The sequence below is a fragment of the Lissotriton helveticus genome, chromosome 6 (assembly GCF_964261635.1).
Source record: "Lissotriton helveticus chromosome 6, aLisHel1.1, whole genome shotgun sequence".
In the NCBI taxonomy this organism is placed as follows: Eukaryota; Metazoa; Chordata; class Amphibia; order Caudata; family Salamandridae; genus Lissotriton; species Lissotriton helveticus.
In genome coordinates this window covers 426,225,518-426,243,024 of record NC_136067.1, presented here as the reverse complement: position 1 = coordinate 426,243,024, position 17,507 = coordinate 426,225,518, and the positions used below count along the sequence as shown (strand labels likewise).

The window sequence follows — 17,507 nt, the reverse complement described above, 5'->3', positions numbered from 1 at the left end:
AGTCTAAAATTTTCGAGGCTTCGGGCAATAGGGTAGCTGCTCAAGCAGCTAACATATGGAGAATTTCAAACACACAAGCCCTGTTAGCTAGGTATGACAGGGCGCACTACGACACACTTGAGCACCTTCTCCAGCATCTACCTGACCTTTATACGGAACAGGCAGAATTCCTAATACAGGAGGGAAAGTTAATATCTAACGCCTCCATCAAGTGTGCGCTAGACGCAGCAGACACAGCAGCCAGGGATACCTATACCAGTGTCATGCTCAGAAGACCTGCGTGGCTCCGCATCTCTGGGTTTAAAAATGAGGTTCAGAGCACTTTACTTAATCAGCCAGTGAACCCTGATTATTTGTTTGGCCCTAATGTGGACACAATATTAGACAAAATGAAGGATACCGAGACAGCCAAGTCTATGGGAGCCTTACAGTCCCAACAATACAGAGGCTGCTCCTTTCGTCGCTCTGGCAACAGAAGAGCTGCAAGAGGAGGCTCAGCGCAGCAAACCTCCTACAACAAGGGGAAAACGCAAAACACCTACAACAAAAACAGAGGTGGATACCGTGGCAATAACAGCAAAGGTAGAGGACGAGGGAATAACTCCACCAGATCCTCTACCAATACCAAGCAGTGACTTCTTGTCACTACCCCCAGACCATGTAACACCGGTCGGGGGAAGATTACAGCAGTTCCTACAAGTCTGGGAAAACATAACCACAGACAGGTGGGTGAGGCAAATTATCCAGCATGGCTGTTGCCTAGAATTAACCTCCACACCACCCAACATTCCCCCAAAACACCGTCCTATGTCCGCAGAACACCTTCACTTATTGCAGCAAGAAGTCATCAGCATGCTACAAAAATGGGCCATAGAACTAGTACCCTTGGAACACCAGGGTACAGGGGTTTACTCACTCTACTTCCTAATCCCCAAAAAGGATGGGTCTCTCAGACCAATTTTCGACCTCAGGCCCCTAAACCAATACATTTTATCAGAGCATTGCCACATGCTCACTCTACAGCAGGTGCTACCACTGTTGCGTCAAGGAGACTTCTTCGCAAACACTAGACCTGAAAGACACATATTTCCATATACCAGAGCACACAGGAAATAGCTCAGGTTTACAATACAAAATCAGCACTACTAATTCAAAGTCCTTCCTTTTGGGGTGACCACAGCCCCAAGAGTATTTACCAAGTGCCTAGCGGCACATCTCAGAAGACAGCATATTCATGTCTATCCGGATCTGGACGACTGGCTGATACAAGCACAGTCAGCCCAGCAATGTGCCAGCCACATGTCACGCACTATTCACCTCCTGCACAGTTTAGGTTTCTCGCTGAACTATCCAAAGTCCCATCTTCAGCCGGCCCATGTACAACAATACCTGGGTGCGACTATAGACACTCTAGCAGGGAAGGCACAACCAAATTCTGTCAGAATGAACAGTATTCAGACGCTAATCCAAAGGTTCAGGCCCCAACACTCGCTCCCAGCCCGAGTGTTTATGCAACTAATAGGCATGATGGCCTCATGCATTTTCATAGTCCCTCACGCAAGACTACACATGCGTCCGCTGCAAGAGTGCCTAGCACGTCAGTGGAACCAGGCTCAAGGAGAATTAGGCGACCTAGTGTTGGTGACCAGTCGTGCATACAACTCTCTGCATTGGTGGAATCCGCAAAACCTTTGCAGGGGACGACTGTTCCAAGAGCCGGTACCACAAATAGTCTTAACAACGGACGCATCCTGATAGGGTGGGGAACCCATGTCCTCCACCACACAGTGCAGGGCTTATGGACCACGCAGCAAAAGAAAATGCACATCAACCTACTGGAGTTGATGGCAATTTTCATGGCACTAAAAGCTTTCAAAGTACATCTCTGCAACAAGACTGTGTTGATCCGGACGGACAACATGACTGCAATGTACTACATACAGAAACAGGGAGGAACACACTCTCAACAGCTATCACATCTGGCTCAAAGCATGTGGACGTGGGCCATTCAGACAAACATTTTTCTCATGGCGGAACACCTCTCGGACAAGGACAATCAAATAGCGGATCTGCTCAGCAGACACAGCCAACAGATGCACGAGTGGGAGATTCATCCCACAGTGCTCCAACCATACTTCCAACAGTTGGGACAATCAGAGAGAGAACGCAAAATGCCAGTACTTCGCCGCAAGGTTCCCACACCCAGTCTCAGGGCAATGCGATATGGATGACTGGTAAGGCAAATTTGCCTACGCTTTTCCACCAGCACCGTTGATACCGCTAGTGGCACGCAAACTGCGCCAGCACTCCATGACCCTAATCCTAGTTGCTCCAACATGGGCGAGGCAACCGTGGTACACCATGTTCCTAGAACTTTTCGTGGTGCCTCATCAAAGACTAAAACTAACGCCCAGTCTCAACTCAGAGCCATGGAGACATTCAGCACCCAGATCCCAAGCAGCTGAACCTTTCAATCTGGCTCCTGAAGTCCTAGTTTGGCTACCTAAACTTACCTCCTGACTGCATGAACATTATCAAAGAGACAAGAAGACCTACCACAAGAGCATGCTATGCGTCTAAGTGGTAACGTTTTGTCATTTACTGTAACAACAATGACATAAACCCACTAGACGCATCAACTCAAAATATCATATGCTATCTTTAGCACCTACACCGCTGTAATCTAGCCTATACATCCATTAGGATACACTTAGCTGCCATAGCAGCTTACCTACAGAACCGGCAACACCTTTCGCTATTCCGAGTGCCTGCAATTAAAGCATTCATGGAGGGGCTCAAACGAGTGATTCCCCCAAGACACCCACCTTCACCTGTCTGGAACCTAAACGTTGTTTTAACCAGACTAATGGGACCACCTTTCGAACCATTACACTCATGTGAAATACAATTTTTAACATGGAAGGTGGCTTTTCTCGTAGCAATTACTTCGCTTAGAAGAGGTATCGAGCTGCTCGGACCTAAGTCATGGTAAGTAGGGAATGGAAATTGGTGAGAACGTTGGAAATCGTCAACATATAATGTGGGGAGAGTCTCTAAGTCCCTGGAAACCAGTGTTAAACGAGGGGATGGGAATGAACTGGTAGTCCAAGCAGCAAGGTAAAAGTGAGAGAAATATAGGAATCAATGTGCTAGCCATAACACCCCCATAACCGTGTCATCAAGAAGCGGAAATGTGAAGACCCAAAAAACGTTAACGCCAGCCGCCCAATCGGCAGAGCAGTGCGGAACAGCATCGCGTACCCCGGACACGGGCTCTCCGCACCGCCTAAGCTCCGGTAACTTTTCCAGCACGAAGAAGTAGTATCCGTTGCGCGTCAGGCGTTTGTTGGCCATGGCGGACTCCGCAGGGAGTAAAGCTTTTCAAGGAGGACGGAGGAGGCACCTTCGGGAAACGGGCACAGCACCAGCTACATGGGAAGCGAATCCAACACCTCACAAATTCGAACAGTGCACGTGACGTGCAGCCAATCGCAGCAGAACAACCACGCAGACTGTTCTGCGCTCGTGGCCGCCCAAGCGCACATTACGCTCCTGACCGGTTTCTTGGCGGGTTAGTTTTACAAAATGGCCGACCCCGTCACTCTTATGTGATGTCACCACACCTAGTGCATTCAACGTTGTCAGGCTGCATGCTTCGCTGAACGCACACCCCACCCACACGCCCACCCTCGCAGAACGCACACGCCCACCTCAGAGATGGTGCTACTTCCAAGGGACTACTTTGGCAAAGAATGTACTTTGCCCTTCTAAAGTAGATGTTCTGCTGGTATATAGCCTATGTCCATCTGCTTACCCTGACATTTCCAATGCTGTATTGGGTGTTTCGATTGGCGCTGTGGTTCCTGAGATTACCCGCCTCAAAGGTTTGGGTTCTCACTTTATTAGATTAGCAAAGATATATGTCTGTCTGTCTGAAATCAAAGATATATACACTAAATACGCCAAATGGTTACCTTGGATGTGCACACTCTCATCACAAAATCAATACTCCAAGAAAACACCTCAGATGATGATAGCCACTGGAAATTGAAGGTGCACACAAATGGCACACAGCACAATGGCAAAAATCAAACACTTTACCTGGTGCAAACTTCGTCCAGGCACACTCCAACCTGAGGGATTCACAGCTGGGGTCAAGAGACTTGAAATAATACTAGGTATGAACAAAACCACAGATTTTTGGTCTTTATGGCTAATCTCACTCAATTTACAGTTTTTAAATGAGTAAAGTGTACTTCCCATTTAAAGGTGTAAGTTTTCAGCCTCCATTTAATTCTCACTTTATAGATTTATGAGAACTTATGGCAAAATAAAATTCAAGACTCCTAGTGGATGGATAATAAGTTTGCTGCTTCCTTAATCCTCTTGTGATATATTTGACTGCATTTCAGCTTAAATGTTGGGTGTTAATCTTGTCCCTGTCCTTCCTCATTTAAAAGATTAAGGGTATGGCTAAAGAAGCCCTATTTAATTACTTTGTGGGCTATAAGGTAGTATTTAATTATGTGAATAGTAATCTTTTATCAAGTAAGGTGACAGCTCAACTTTTCGCCTATGTTCCTGCAAGCAGAACACTTGGGCTGTGGTGAAAGGTGACTGTAACAAGGCCAAGCCTGCTTGCCTCAATCAAGAGTTGTTTGAAGCAGTTGGATTTCTTGCACCTCTTTTCAGCTTCTACACTGCACTTTGGCGATGAAGCAAACTAGGTTAGTGGAATTCCACTGAAAATAGTCTGCACTTGTATACTCTTTAAAAGGGCATTAACAGCTTTGGTTTGTTCCAAAACCTAAAATAGTGTCTACCATTTAAAAAATTGTATTCATTGATTGTGATTTTTAGTACTGCAATTGGCTAGCAACCACTGTCCTTGCATTAGGTTTCATGAATGTCTTTCTTAAAACCTAAGGCTGCTGCTTTAGCCCATCTTTAAAAGCCGATACACACCAATTCTCAGTGCCCTCTGCTTTTGATAAAGACAAATTCATGCTCGCCCTTATGAGTGCAAGCCTTTTCAGGTAAGCGTACCGAATTGCTTCCCCTTGTTCATGAAGGCCTGCCTCAGGATTAGTGATACCAATGAGGGTTAAGCACTAGGTTTACTCTTGATGATCCTTTGAACCTGATGGTGCACTATTTTAAGTGTCCTATTAAATTTAAACCTATGAGCTACCTCTTTTTATAAACCTTTCAAGCCGTACATTTTCGTAGCCTAAGAATAAAGGCACACAGAAATGACTGTATATTTATTTTGACAGGTAAAACTTCAGATTGTTTTGCTCACTTAAACATTTGACCTGACCGTACTAATGTTAATCTTTACTAGGAGATTTATAATATCTGATGGAGACGCCTAGCCGCAGATTCCTCACCTTAGAATATCCCCAGGCGTCTGACTAGATCTGGTAAACTTTCTGCAGCAGCACCTCTGTGTGGCGGGGGCGGCACTGCACGGCTCTGCCCTAACGTCAACCACGGATGTGACGTCAGCGGAGCTATATATGCCAGCGGGCCATTGCCCGCCAGTCCCCTCGACCCCGGCGCACTGACGTCAATTTTCTTATTTTCCAAGTCCCAACGTGGATCCTGGAAAACCAGTGGTTCCTTGACCTTTTTTTGGTTGTTTTGACACCTTTGGCGTCCCGGAACAGTGTGCGATGCCTTCAGGCTTCAAGGCGTGTGAGACTTGTGCATGTCAGATGTCTGTGACGGACCCGCATGCCATCTGTATATTGTGCCTCTGGGTGCACCACAACTCCAGAGAGTGTGAGGATTGTCAGCGAATGCAACCAAAGTCTTTACGGGAGCATCAAAGGAAATTGTTGGCCGCATGGTTGTCCGGTCCTACTCCTACTCCTTCGCGTCTCCGCTCTCCTTCTCTGGATCGAGCCCACTCACAAGTTCGTTGCCGCATAAGTATTTTGGAGGGTAAACACAAATGTAAGTCCCGGAGATCTTCCTCCCCTACCCATGTTGCTGGCGCCTGGTCGTCTCGCTCCCTGCCGGGGACCAGCGTCCTGCAGTCGTCTCCTCCGTACCCCCCTTTTCAGGTGCCGGAGCCCCACAAGCCCAAATGGAGACTAATTCTGAAGCACTTCGCTCATATTTTGGCTCACCCCCTCTCCTTGGTGTGCCTTCGGGTTCCATAGACGTGGAATGCACTTATGTCTGGTCTTTGCTGGAGGATTTGTCCTCTGTTCTGGCTGTGTGCATCGACTCTGATTCTGGAGCTGACTCGACGCAGACATGACTCGGCCCAGTGGGTCCTCCAGTCCTCCGTCTAGCCCACCCCGTCAGTCTCCACATAGCCCTGAGAGGCTCCCTGCGTCGACGTCTGGGGCAGCTAGTGGACGGGTTAGTATCCACCCCACCCCTACAGATGGGTATTGTCACCTTCCCGGATGGCACCTGAAGCTAGTGCTGCCTACGCACAGCCTATTCACTGGGCGGCTGCTATTCTATGTTTTCAGCCCCCTGTGGTTCTTCTGCTTTCTGATCCTTTGTTGGATCTTCTCTGTAGGAGAGTAGGGTCTGCAATCCTATGATCACCCAGATTTTTTGCTTTTTGCTTCACTGGTTTACGACTTTCCCTGACTGTGGGCCTGCTAATCAGACCCACAGCCTAGCTGGTCTCTCTATTCCAAATTGTACCCAGGTACTGAATTGGCACTGGGCCCTCCAAGTCCCTGTACCCAGGGCTGAGGTGCACCCAGAAGTCTCCCAGGGGCTGCAGCATGTATTATGCCACCCCTGGGTTGACTAACTAAACCAGACACAACTGGCTGCTTGACAGCTGGGGCAAGGTGGTGTAATCACCCTTTGCTTTAGATATAGTATTCCTATATCTAAACCTAAAATGAACACCTATATTCCTATCAGTCACTCCTATGGCAGGCCTTAACAATCCTGAAGGCAGAGTGCTTGGAATAATGTGAAATGGTGCTCTGGCATGAGCTGAGCCTGTTTGCAGCTTGCGGAACCAAGTCCTAATAGCTGTTCCATGATAACGCATACCATATACTCTTAAGTGCATTATAATCCTCGCGGTTATATGCCAACTCTGGTATCGCTTTATCAAAACATGTCGAGTAAGGTGGCATACGAATTGGAATACTAACCCCTCGCCAATTCTGGCGACGGGGTTAGCATTCCACCCTTCTAGAGGGACACGATATGTATGTAACCTGTAACCCCGGTTAAAGTCAGACATAGCCTCAGCTCCACAAGATGGATGCTGCCACCGAGACACAAGTCTGCCCTCCTGCTGCTGGGAGTCCTCCCAGCACAGGAGGCAAGGACAAAGGGTTTCCTGCCAGGGGCGGTGCCAGCACCGTCCCAGACAGGATTTTGTGTATCCTAGGTAGGCAGGGCTTTAGAGGAAGGTGACTGCAAGTGGCACCCCGGTGCTCACTGTGCATAGGCCGGCTTGAACCAGTTCCAGGGGCACTCCAGCCCCTGATCTGGGGAAAGCCCGCCAAAGGAGAGGGGTGTAACCACCCCCCTCCTAGTCCCACCCATAGGGCAGGACTCAGTCGCGTGCCAGCCCCCTTTTGCAGGATGAAGTTAGGAGCAGGCCCCCTTCCAAATGAGATCATCTTTGAATCCTGAAACTACTTTCCACGAAAGGAACTCAAGACTTCTTCCTAAGATTTCTCCCTTGTGACTAAGGAGTAGTCACCCTGCAGCAGCAGGCACCAACCAAGCATCGCGGTCTGCTGTAAGTCTCCTCACCGGATCAAGACTGCCCAGCTCGACGAGAACCGTCTTCCCTGGCACCTCTGACCTCTACCTGCATCATCAGCCCAGCTGTGATTCATGGGTGTGATGAGACGTCGAGGGACCGGCCATCTTCCAAGACTGCACGACGCTTGACCAGCACGACTCCTGAGTGACCCTCGACCGAGTGCTTTGAGGTAATAGAAGCCCCAACCCTGAGCAGCTCCAGCACCGAAGTTCAGCTCCCCTGCATCCACGAGATCTGCGTGGGGCACTTCTGCTCTTTGCTGCTCACCGCGTTGTCCAGGTCGCTTGCCCGTTGGCTAGTGGCCCTCTGACGACGAATTTCAACGACAAACACCGCTGGTCTGGTTGGTCCAGACTGGCCCTTGCTCCCCTACAACAGAGGAGCACCCTGGACCCTCCTGGTCCACTCCAGACGCCATTTTAAGTCCACCGCGTGGGCTTGCATTTGCCAAGACTTGTTGCCCCAATCCTGGGTCCAGCGACGTCTACAGCAGATATCTTCGTGGGACAGCTCGCACCTCCATCCTGGTCGCCGACAACGCCTCCTGGTCCGAGAGACTGCAGAGCCCAGCAGCGCCCACTCACCTGGTTGAGGTGACTTTACCCAGTGCCACTCTGGTGCCCACCTAAATCACTGGCTAGTGATTCAGAACTTGGTCCCCTCTGCTTACAGGTCTTCCTCTTCCCGATCCAGGCTTGGATCCCCAAGAACTTCTTCACTGGTCGCCTGCCAGCAACTTCTTTCTTCAGGCTCCTGGTTCATCAACGAAGAAACCCGACGACATTTGAACCCTATGCAGCCCCTGGGCTAGGTAAACCGAGTACTCCGGTGCTCCAGCGTAGACCAACTTTCTAAGTGTCTAGATCCACTTTCGTTTTTGACCTACCTAGTCGGGTTCGCCCGAAAACACTAACTTTGCTTTTACTAGCCTCCATAGACTTTTTCCCGCCTTACTCGTGAGAGTTCCCACTCTGCACACGACGTCCCTAGGCCTCCTGCTCGTAATCTAAAGGTTCAGTAGTCCAGTCCTAGCGATTCTAAAGCCTATGAGAATAGTACTTACCTGCTAGTAATTTCGCATTCCACTTGTTTAGTATATGGTTTTTCGTGCCCCTCTGGCATTTGTGTAAATTGTGCGACTTAAAGTATTTTCGTAAGTTTTGTTGTGTGCTTAGCTCCCTGACTCATAAAGAGTTCAGGGTAGACTTGTTATAAATAAATATCTGTTTATTTTCATAACAACTTGTGTGGTGTCCTTTCACTTGGTGTTCAAGGGGTAAATGTGATGGTAAAACAGCTGGCTTAACACGCGTCTAGAGTTTAGCCTAAAGACTGCACGTGTCCATGCTACTAGGATAGCTGGTCTATCAGGTTGACTTACAACCAGACATCAATAAGGGTTGTTTGGACTGATATATAATGTTCACTATTCTAGTGAACACTTTGTATCAGGCCAACTTCTCACATTCTCCATATACAGCCGGTGGAAGTAAATGTAAATTGTAAATTGATACTTGTATAGTGTGCTACTCACCCGCAAGGGTCTCAAGGCGCTTGTACGAATACCGCTGTGGAACCCATCCTCGCTTTCCCTGTGAGCTGTCCACTCCTGGGCACCCCCAAGGGTGGAGGCCAGGCATCCTTAGCGTTGTGGGGGCCGTTGTGGAGATTAAGCAAGCTATTGCCCAGAGTTGCAGAGTGGGACTCTATGATTGGAATAGGCACCGAAGCGAAAATGATCAGGTCCGTGGAATTTTGAGCCCAAGACCCGCCGAGGCGGGGAATTGAACCCTGGTCCCGGGCTAGACCTCTGCATCAGGGTCTGCCGCTCTAACCATTGAGCCACACTTCTCCAAGTGGAGCCCTTGTTGCCCCGTGGGGCTTACTTGTTTGACTTCATGCTGGGCACATGGGCTAGGCCTTCCTCAGGTGACCCTGTTGATCGTGCCATAGCTCGCCGACATCATCCTGCCCCTAATGATCCGCTCTCTCTGTCCCTTCATCCAAGGGCTCAGGGCCTCGTTCAGGCAGCCTGCGACTTAGTCTTCCTCCGTCCTGCCTCTGTTGCCTCCCACCAGTGAGTATAGGTGGTTAGATGCATGTGGTCGCAAGCTTTTCGCCTCTGCCAGTGCTGGCATCCGCACCTTGAATACGTTTTGCGTGTTCGCACGCGCATCCTCTTCCCTTTGGGATTTGGTCGAGGCTCTTCTACCTTCAATTCCAGTGGGCCTGCGGGTTGAATTAATACGCCTTTTGCATGATGGCAGGGGAATTGCCCTCTAGTCTCTTGATGCCACTGACTTGGTGGGACGAGTTCTTGCTTGGTCGGTGGCGCTGTGCTTCCATGCTTTACGGAAAGAAGGGGTCCCAGACAGGGAAGAGGAAAGTAGATTTCAAAGGTAAACACTACGTAAATAATCAAAGATAATCAAAGATAATCAAAAATACAGTACGATGTTTTAATTCACAAGGTACCAAACCACCATGAAAATGGGTTGTACACATCAATTTTTAAATTTTTAAATTTTCTTATAACATTATGTGCCCACATGCACAACGCGAGGGGAAGGGGAGTGAGGTACTGTGAAGGGTGTTCAGTGAAAAAGTGCAAAAGATTTTTCAATTTTGTAACAAATACATTCAATTCATATGTTTGTTAAAAACATTATTCAGAGTGGTCACCCATCAAGGGGCCACAATTAACAGCTTCAATCGAAATTTTTGTTATCCAAAACCAGACTTCTATTGTGGCAGTATCAATCTTGCTTTGGGGTAGAAGCTGGTACCAGTGGGGTAAGCGGTCTACGTTTCGACCCTATAGTAGGTAGGGAAAGTTGCCCTTACAATGCGGGTCTTCATCAGGACAGGTGGTGAAGTGGGCGGACTTCCTAAGAAAGAGCAATTAAAAAATGAAATTACACTGGGGTCTATGTGAAAGATCCTTATGTAGCCCTTAGTGGGCCGACACCCACTGGGGGGAATTTAGAGAAATCCATACGCACAAACCAGAGTGCTATACACCAATGGGCAATCTATACACATCAACTCCAATAAGATAGATGCCAGATTTAACTTGAGCTTAGAAATCCTCGTGATTTCTCGGGTATATATACCCTAAAGCAGAAAATCTCATAAAAACCTCATAAAAATGTGTTACACGTTGTCTCACGTCCAGGAGCCCAACCACGGGTAAACCCGGGAAACTCTGTGTGTCTTGTACTTTAAATAGTCTAGAAATCAAAAAACAGGGGGGGGGGCATGTTAGACAATGATTGGAGCACCTCCTCCAAAAAGATACCAAGTGACACTACCAGAATAAACTCCTACATGCTATTCAGAAATGGTACCTGTGCTTTCAGAAGGTATTCCTCCTTGAAACGTAATTGGGTTGGCGCTGGAAATACCGGTGCTGTAATGTAGAAACCATGCGTCAATATGGGAACTGGGCTGGTAGTTACACTACCCCAATGTTATGCGAGGTAAACTAATGAGGCAGAAACCAAACGGCACTCACCTAAGATTAGCAAAAAGGCTAGACAAAAAAAGGCGAACTCGGCAGATCACTCAAAGTTTCACCTCACGGCGTCACTGCTCGTGCAGATACCTGCATTACTGGCCAGTAACCAGCAAGTGTAGTTGAGGGGCGTGTCATTCCAGAGGGGATTGACACCGTAGAAAGACTACACGCTACGGGTCTCTTGGAAGGAAAGAGCTCGCCCTCAAGTTGCTTTTGATCAAGGTTATGCAAAATTCAATACGTATATCGCGTAAAATGGTTACAAAGAGAATTTGCAATTTGTTTCATAATTAGTTCTTCTTGGCTGATTAAAAAAGGAAATTAACAGCGCACTTACCTCGCAGGGCAGTGAAAGCTGTTACGTATATATGCTCATTGCCAGTAACATATGATCATGTTCAATATAGTGCACCTACCATCGCAGGGTGGTGTAAACTACATACTTAGTAGGTGATGCAGACTAGATCGGTTGCAAGCGATGTTATAAGCATTATGGAATAGGACTCAATGGGCCCCAGTTAGGAAATAAATAGAAAAGGTAGAAAATGCATGTTAGGAGACGAGATAAGAGCATTAGATTACAGGTTGGCTAGTTGTGCAAAACTGTTTTCTGACTCATACAGCCCGTTCTGTACTGATTTAAAAAGTTTAATCCACTTCAGCTCACGCACATTGAGAATGGAGGTGATGCTACCACCCCTGGGTCCCAGGACAGTCCACTTTAGACTTTCTGGTGCATGGTCCTTACTCTGTGTTCCACCATAGGTGCCCCAGAGACTCTGCATCTAATACGACTGCAGTGTTGCAGTAAACGTGATTTAACCCGTTGTTGAGTCTGCCCCACATAGATTAAGTCACACGGGCAGATGATGCAGTACACGACATTCATGGAGTTGCAATTGGTGTGTGCCTTGAGTTTGATCTGATGTTGTTTGAAAACAAATTCCTTAGTCTGGATAGTTTGTGGACAGGCTTTACATTTGCCACATTTGTAATGTCCCGAAATAAGTGGCAAATTCCACATCGACGTTAGGGTGGGTATTGGCGGAGCTTCCAAATATGCACATACCACATAATCCCTGATGCTTCTGGCTTTTTTGAAAGAATGCATCGGTAGGGTACTGCTGCCCAAGTCATCCGATATCAGCGTCCAGTGTTTGTTGATTATTTTTTTGATGGCATTACTCTTGGTGGAATAGGTAGTCACACATCATACGCTGTTCTTCGTTATTTGATCGTTCGGCAGGTTCTAGGAGTGATTCACGATGGTTGAACCATGCTCTTCCTCGCCTTTTTGGTCAATCGCCTAGGGTACCCACGTTCAAGTAACCGTTCCAACAATTTGGCAGACTCATCCATATAATGTTCCTTCTTGCTACAGTTTCTCCGGATCCTCAAGAACTGTCCGAAAGGCAGGTTGTCCCGGAGGCCACGGGGATGATGGCTGGAATATTGTAGCAGTGAATTGCGTTCTGCAGGTTTCCTGAATAGAGTAGTGTAAAGTACATCATTTTCAGCTACTATAGTCAAATCCGAAAAATCAATCTTTCTTTCATCAGATTGTATGGTGAACTGGATATCCCGGGATATCAAATTAAGCCATGAATGGAAAGCCAAAATCTCAATCTTAGTTCCTGTCCATACTAGAAGGATGTCATCAATATATCGCATCCATAATTGGATGTTAGATCGGTAAGGATTCGTGTCACAGGATGAAGGTGTTCCCAAATGTTGACATAAATATTATAGCTAGATCAGGAGCGAAGGCTGCCCCATGGCGACTCCCTTCGTCTGTAAATAAAAGCAACTCTGAAAAATGAAAAAATTCCGCATCATAGCAATTTTCAAAAGTAGGATAATAAATGAAGTGGGGACGCGTACTGGTGCTACGCGGCGTTCCAGGGCCATGGCCACCACCTCAAAGCGCTTCGTCTTGAGGAATGCTCGTGTATAGAGACACGATATCGCATGTTGCCAAGAGTTGATCTTTGGATCTGAATGGACGCCCGTCCATGATATTTATGGTATGAGTGGTATTGCGTATGTACGTTTCAGTCTGTTCCGCCAAAAGCTTCAAAAAAACATCAATGTAGCGGCACAAGGGTTCTAAAATCGACCCGCAGCCAGAAACAATCGGCCGACCTGGTGGTTTCTGCATATCCTTATGCACCTTGGGGAGCGTATATATAGTAGGTAGTCGGGGATTCTTCCGATTTAGGTATTGATATTCTTGTTCAGATATAAACCCTTGGTCCAAACCTGCTTGGGTCACCTGTTGTATCTCTTTCGCAAGTTCTTTGGATGGATCACCTGACAATTTCCTGTAGCTTATCCCATCATTGAGTTGTCTCAAAATCTCATCTGTATATTTCGTCACATCCTGGATGATGATGGCTCCTCCCTTGTCCGCTGGTTTCACGATGACATCACGGTTCTCTTTCAGGGATGACAAGGCCATTCTCTCGGTCTTTATATTATATCTTACATATGCTCTTTCATTCAAAACTTTCTGAACATCGCTGGTTACTATGCTTTCGTATGCCAGGATCCGTTGTGTCATAGTATGCGTAGGAGGGACAAAGGTCGAAGGTATCCTCAGGCCGGTTGCTGATGTCCTCATTTGTGATGGCCGGTTTTTAAAGAAATACCGCAACCTTATTTTTCTAAAAAATCTGGCCAGTTCGGCCAAGGTGTTTAATTCATTGGGTACTGTAGTAGGGACATATGACAGACCTTTGCTCAGCATGCTCATTTCCTCATCTGTCAAGGTGTATGATGAAAGGTTGATCACGGGAGTAGTTAAAGGCCTCACCATCGATAATTCTTGCGGCGGGTAGACCTCTCTCAGTGTTCCTCTGGGGGGAAAACGTACTTGTTTGACACCTCTTCCTCTCCCATTGTCACTTTCCCATCCTACTGGCGGGCCCTGTTGACCCCTGCTGACACCTCTGTTCCAGTTGTTCCCACGGACACGTGGTGGTCTCCATGCGCCCTGGCCTAAAAAAGGAATCTGTTGATATGCTGGATGATAGGAGTCGTGATATCCGTGAGATGTACTGGATCCTGCTTGTTCGGACTCTTCCCCCGAACTGTAAGAAGAATCAGAGAAGGTGTTGTATGGCCGTCTACCTCTGGGGCCTCTGTTTCCACGATTGGTAAAACGCCCTTGCTGATCTTGTCGATAGTAATCCTCTTGGAGGTAGGGATACGTTTTCTTTTTGTCGTAGAAACGTAGTTCGCGTGCAAGTTTCTCGAGTTTTTTCTTTATGGTGGTAGTTTCAAAATCCAGAAGTGTTGCCACAAGTTTGGTCAATGCTTCTTTGGAGTTTGTGAGGGTAGTATCCGATGTAATTTCAGCTTTCAAATCCGAAATTTGTTTTGCAAGAATCTGGACTTGCTCCGCCGCCGTTTCAATCCCCAGCTTCCATGCTTGGCTGTGCAACCGTCTTTTCCTGGACAATGTGCGGGGTGCTCTTAGGGATTTGCCTTTCAATGGTGTGGACCTTTTTGATAGCCACGCAGATTCAGCGGTCTTCTGCCTCATGTCGGGGCTACCGTGACTCTTGCGGCAAGCCCTTTTTGCCTTATCAGTATTTTTATTTTGCGTAGGTGATGTTGCCTTGTTGGTCTGATTTTGTACATGTCACGGTACTCTGCGTAGCACCTGGATGTGTGCAGGCAGTGGTTCCGCCATCTCCGTTTTCTTTACGTGCAGCTGGACGGCTAGTTCCATCTTTCCTTTCTGTCCTCTGAATGTGTGCTTTGCCAAGACGACACCCCCTCGCAGGGGTTGACCCTTACCTCATGTGGGGTATTTATAGGCTACTCAGTGACTTCCTTAGCCTTAGTACGCTCTCAAGGAGTTTTTCGCCACAATCTTGCTGTGGGCAATTTTTTATTCCATTCTGCGATCCTGACGTTATCGTCGCGCCATTGCACCTTCGGTGCAGTTGGTTCTGGTAATCCTTCACTGCCTCGGTATGGATTCCTTACCGTATGGCTTCTGCCTCGCCTGAATTAACGTGGGGCATTTTTCAGCTTTGCTGTACTCCTCTTGCCCTTGGTGGTAGCTCTTCTTTTTCCAGTCACTATCTTAGGGCCTTGTTCTGTTTAGTTTAGGCGCAGTTCTCACCGCTGACGCCCTATCCTCTATTTGCTCCACGATTCAACGGTTGTGGTACGCTTCTTAGTGTTGATACACCTGGAAATGCACCCTGGTATGATTGCTCTCATAGGGTGTTTGCGTTGATTCTTCCACTTCTGTGATGCTGGTTCTCTCCTCCTCCCCTTTAAGGGCGTGGGTAAACAAAATATCGTACTGCAGCCTTGACTGGGCTTGTCTTTCCAGGTGGCGGTTTCGCCTTGTCCCTTTCTACTGTACCTTGCCTGCTGCCCTGGTTTTCGAGACACTTTTCTACTAGGAGTTTTTACACATTTACCTGCGGCTTTTCGCACAGGTGTTTTACACACTTCTGCTTGGATTTCTCCTGTACCACTCTCGAGGGGAGTGTTCTCTTTAGGATACTCTCTTCTTGAGTCCTTGGACCATTCCATTGGTCCTGACTGTTTCCAACTGTCATGTGTAGCTCAGTCCCCTCCTCTAGCTTGCGGGGAACCATTGCTCCTCCCGGATGAAGAGCTGATCTGGTTTACTAGTCTGGACATTAATCTGTCCACTTTAGCTTCATCATAACTGTTGGTACTTTTTGCATCCTCTGTGTTATGCTGCATTTCTTTGCCTCTATCTACTGTGCTGTTTGACAGCAAAATCGTGCTGTCAACGTTCCTTCATTCGGTGTCCGTGGTCATTTACCCGGTTTGCTAGCTTAAGTGCTTTTATATGGATGTCCAGCTTGCTTGGTGCCCTTTTTTGTCGGTTGCCTTCTTGTGATTGCGTGTCTCGCATCTGGGCTACTCATGCAACCCTACATGAGGGTTCTTGTTCGACTACTTGTGGTTCTACCGTGCCCACGGTATGCTTGTTTCGTCCAGTCTTCAACAGGACTATCATTCTTGCTGTAGTCCTATTTTGGGTGCTTCTGATGGTTGCTGTCAGCCCTTTCACATGCCTCATGACGGAGTGACAGTCTTCTGTTTCTGCTACTACTGGCACTTTATGTTCATGGGTCTGCATCCTACCAATATTGTCCTACGTGTTTGGCTGATACAGGATTCAAATGTGTTATTTCCATTGTTGTGGACGACGTCCGGGTGGAGCCATGCAGTGCTGTTCCCCGGCGCGCAGAGGTGCTGCTGCAGAAAGTTTTCCGGATCCAGTCTGACGCCTAGGGATATTTTAAGTTGAGGAATCTGCTGCTAGACTGTCTCTACCAGATACATAGTTACCGAAGGTAAGTAACTCTTTCAGTAAGGTTTCCTCTGAAGCCACTGAGATATATTAGACAAATTTGGAAACCTTCAAAGCATGTTTGAGTCGAAGATAATTATTGGTCCACCTCCTCTGTACCCTCCTAGGTCTCCTAATAGAACGTAGATGCTGCCTTAATCCTTGTTTTAATATGGAAACAATGTCCTCCTTGCTAGACTTCTATATGACTGGTCAGACCTACAGTTACTGGGAAAGGTAGCAAGGTTCTGCATCGTAGGCTCTTCAGTGATAATCCTAAATAATTGTCTAGTGCCTCGACTTTGAATTTAAAAAAAAAAAGGGCGCTGCAACTTGTGTACCAACCTGCTGCACTACGACAGTAAGGAAAACGATCCTGAAAAATTAACCTCATAATCCAAGTTGACCCAATTCATCCATGGTGTACCATTCATTTATCATCCTTTTGTAATCCAGATCTTTGTAGCTTCTAGAATCACTCTGGAGACATCTACTTTAGATCAAAATACTTTATTCTCATTTTCAAGTGCCTTCTTTTGCCCATCCAAGCTTTAACATTGGCACGTGCAGTCAATCAATTTTTTAACAGCCTCATTAAAAACCCAATGCGTTTCGAACCCAACAGTACTTCGTCAGGGGTCACTGTGAATAAATTAGATAAAACGGCTAAACCAGCCATACATAGACTAAAACATTATATAACTGTCAGTGCTAATATCACCCCATAACTTGTCTCAATGTTATCCTTCTCAACCCCCATCCCCTCAATACATGTGAAACTGAAAATGTCTCAGAGCGCTAAACTGTGAAAACGAGCCCTTCAACTTATGTACGCAATTGGCTAAATTAAACCCATATTCACATCAGAAAACCAACATTCT

The 17,507-nt window shown here is 47.1% G+C and overlaps 1 protein-coding gene across 2 annotated transcripts in view; it reads left to right on the top strand.

Annotated features, from left to right (window-relative positions):
- LOC144762635 (ribonuclease H1-like) overlaps positions 1–17,507 on the top strand; it is a 575,280-nt gene that overhangs the window by 187,494 nt on the left and 370,279 nt on the right. The window lies entirely within an intron of this gene.